Raw genomic sequence first — 3,248 nt, 5'->3', positions numbered from 1 at the left:
GGGGGGATGTGGAAGGGGAAAGGGGGGGGGTTTGTGACACTGAGATACTACATGCTAATAGAGCTGAAAGCCAAGACTGTTTTACTGATATTCAGCCTAGGTCTTATCATGTCCTGATGCCAAGGCTTTTCAAAAGAGGGTTTTTAAATACCACATAGAAAGCTTCCCATTGAAGATGTAGCTTAACTGGTTTTGCTAATGATTAAAAGAAAAAAAAAATGAGAAAAGAGAATCCCTTATAACTTCAGCTCAAACTGGAAGCTGCAGGTAGTTGGCAAGCAACTGAAAAACAGGGGAAGGGGGTTAAAATAGAAATGCATGAGCAGCCTTGAAGATAGCTATGGTTGCTGCTCTTCCAATTGTAACAGCAAAGGAAAAGCCAGGTGCCAGAGCAAGGATTTTAGTTTTTTCTCAACATAAATAAGCTTTTAAATTCCTGTTAAAATGGAATTAAAAAAAGCCACCATCATATCCTCATTGCAATTCCATTTTGTCATTCTTTGAAACTTACTGCCATTACATTTGTTTCTAACTCTCTGGCCAGTACGAATTTATGCTCTTTAATTTGCCAACTCTTTGAAACATGCAGATGAACATAAAGTTTGCCAAACTCTTTCGCACTAGCATTACCAGAGTTGTCAATCTTGCCAAAAGCATCACTTAGAGCAGGCTGGGAAAGTAACAACTGCTGTTTCCAAGGAGCTAAATAAGCAGATAGTTTTTAGTAGGTAGAGGGCAGATGATGAATGGATCCAAGGATAGCAACACCCAGGCCTTGGGAACCAGTGTGGCAACAAAAGACGATCAAAATCCAGACTTTAGCTGTATGCACACTGCAAAGGGGATGTATGTATTTTACAGCAAAAGCCTTCATCACCAGCCAGCAGGCCTCAATTCAAGGAAATGGGAGGGTGTACTATAGATAAGTATTTGGATTAAAACCCAGGTAATATCTGCACTGCAGCAGGCTCTATCTCAGAGGCCTAATTAGCACCTAGCCCAGTACAGTACTGCTAATGGAGCTCCTATGGCAGGAATGGGAAACCATTCCCATAAGAGCGCTACTGGATCCTTAGCACTTTGGAAGATCAGGACACTGAAACAGGTCTTTAAAATATTGACTTTACAGCTTAAACTTTTGGTGCTAATTTCTGAAGTTGTCAGACAGTTACTATTACTAGTAAAAAGATTTAAAAAAAAAAAAAGAAGAAGCATCTCTCCTGACACTGCTATCAGATGTACAAATTTAGCTGAATTTCAACCTTTCTTTAGAGCAACACAGGAGAAAAACAATTGAAGTAGATTCTGTAGCTTTACAATTTATATTTATCCAACAGGAAACTTTAAGGGCTGGTGCAAGACCAGAAACATTTGCAAACTGTTCAATTCTTAAAAAAAAAAAAAGTTAGATCAGCCATGTAAATCCACATACAAGTTTTGGGTTCCCTCCCCACCCAGCTGTGGACAATCTGAAGTGCGATTGTTTGTTCAGAGCAGACATTATCCACCCCACTGCATGAAGCACAGAGGGCATTCTCAGAAGTACTGAACCGTGGGGATCACTCTAAAAATAATAAGCCATCAAAACAGAAACAGCAGCCCTAAATTACCAGAACCATAATCCTAACAGCATTTGTCTCCTAGATACCTGCAGAATCGCTGAAAACACACCTCCCAGGATAGTAGCTATTATGTACTCAGAGAGCAAATACTAGCTTTGAGATTAATACTGCCTTTAACCTTTGATTGTTGAATGTGTATTTAGAGACCTGTAGAGGCCAAGCACAAAGAGCAAACATAACTTCAGCCCAAACTCAGAAGTTCACAGCATTAGGGTAAGTAAGACACTGCTGTTTCTTAAAACATATCCCAGGGCAGAGCAGATGCATTTAGTACCCACAAAGAAGTGCTAAGTGATGTACGGCAGCAGAGTGCTAACTTCACCAGCAACACACCTGCTCATTAGCTTGGTTTCAAATCTCTCTCCAGCAGCTGCAACCTGCTCTGAACCGTACAGTCTTGTGTTGAACAGCGCAGGAGAACATAAGCAACCTGGGTTCAATTTCCAGCTCTGCCTCAGACTCTACATGAACGCAAGCAAGCAACTTAATCTGTTGGGGCCCAAATACTCCATTTTTACGACATCTCTCTCTCATGCTTCCTCTGAGGGTCTGTTTAAAAACTTTTCAGAAACTGTTTCTTCCTTGCAGTCTCCATGGGACCTGCCGCAAGAAGGCCCTGCTAGATGCTATTGCAACACCATCAGGGTAGTAGTGTTGCCACATTTGATTCCAGTCCCCAGCCCAGCCCTCTGCCCCCGTACTTCTCCAGTCAGGATCATCCCAGCCCTCCCACAGGTGCAGTCAAAGACCCTTTGTGCTCACCTCCCCATCACCTTCCCCTGCTCCTTGCTCAGAGGCCTGCTCTCCTGTGAGCCCGACATGCTCTACCCTGCCACTACCCTCACTGACCACAGCCTCTCCCTCTCACACTAAGGTCATGGCAGGAAACAAAAGCCTGGGGTGCCCCTGTGCAGGTTACACAGCCCTGCACTTGTCCCGATCAGCCTGTGCCTGCCAACCGCGCCATGCGGGATCTGCAAAGTGGACTTTAGCTTTGGGCACAGCAGATTCACGTCCACCCAGAGGCAACGCCAGTCTGGGGGGGCTCCCCTAGCACTGATGGGGAGTTGGGAGAGCAGGGGCTGGGGGCCAAGGAGCCCATCCCAAGCCAGAGCACAGAACGGCCTATCGCCCACACGGGACCCGGCCCCTTCTAGACGCCGCCATCACGAGGCAGGGTGCAGCAGAGCACCTACCTCCCCAAGGGGCCTGGACAGACCCCATCCCATCCCCACAGCAGCCCCAACCCGAACAGAGGCCACCCCACAGCACCCTACATGGCCCCGCCCACTCTGCAATGCTCAGCACCCCTTCTGCACTCCACATGGACCCGTCCCCATAGCTCCCCCCCATGTAAGACCCACTCCCACAGCTCTCCCCTCCCACCCCACATGGACTCAGCTCCCTGCACCCCCACGGCTCCCCCCATGCACCCCACATGGACCTGTCCCCACAACTCTCCCCCCCTCACCACCCTGCACATGGGCCTGTTCCCCACCACATGGGCCCATCCCCACGGCTCTCCCCCCACACAGACCCATCCCCACAGCTCTCTTCCCCCCACCCCACACATGGATCAGTCCCCACGGCTCTCTTCCCCCCACCCCACATGGACTCCAGAACCCA

General features: G+C 48.0%; 1 protein-coding gene across 1 annotated transcript in view; it reads right to left on the bottom strand.

Annotated features, from left to right (window-relative positions):
- Positions 1 to 3,248, bottom strand: part of EAF2 (ELL associated factor 2) — a 14,615-nt gene that overhangs the window by 11,026 nt on the left and 341 nt on the right. The window lies entirely within an intron of this gene.

The sequence above is a fragment of the Crocodylus porosus genome, unplaced genomic scaffold (genome assembly GCF_001723895.1).
Source record: "Crocodylus porosus isolate Cpor-Errol unplaced genomic scaffold, CroPor_comp1, whole genome shotgun sequence".
Taxonomy (NCBI): domain Eukaryota; kingdom Metazoa; phylum Chordata; order Crocodylia; family Crocodylidae; genus Crocodylus; species Crocodylus porosus.
The sequence above is the reverse complement of the archived record's forward strand: the minus strand, read 5'-3'. Positions and strand labels throughout refer to the sequence as shown.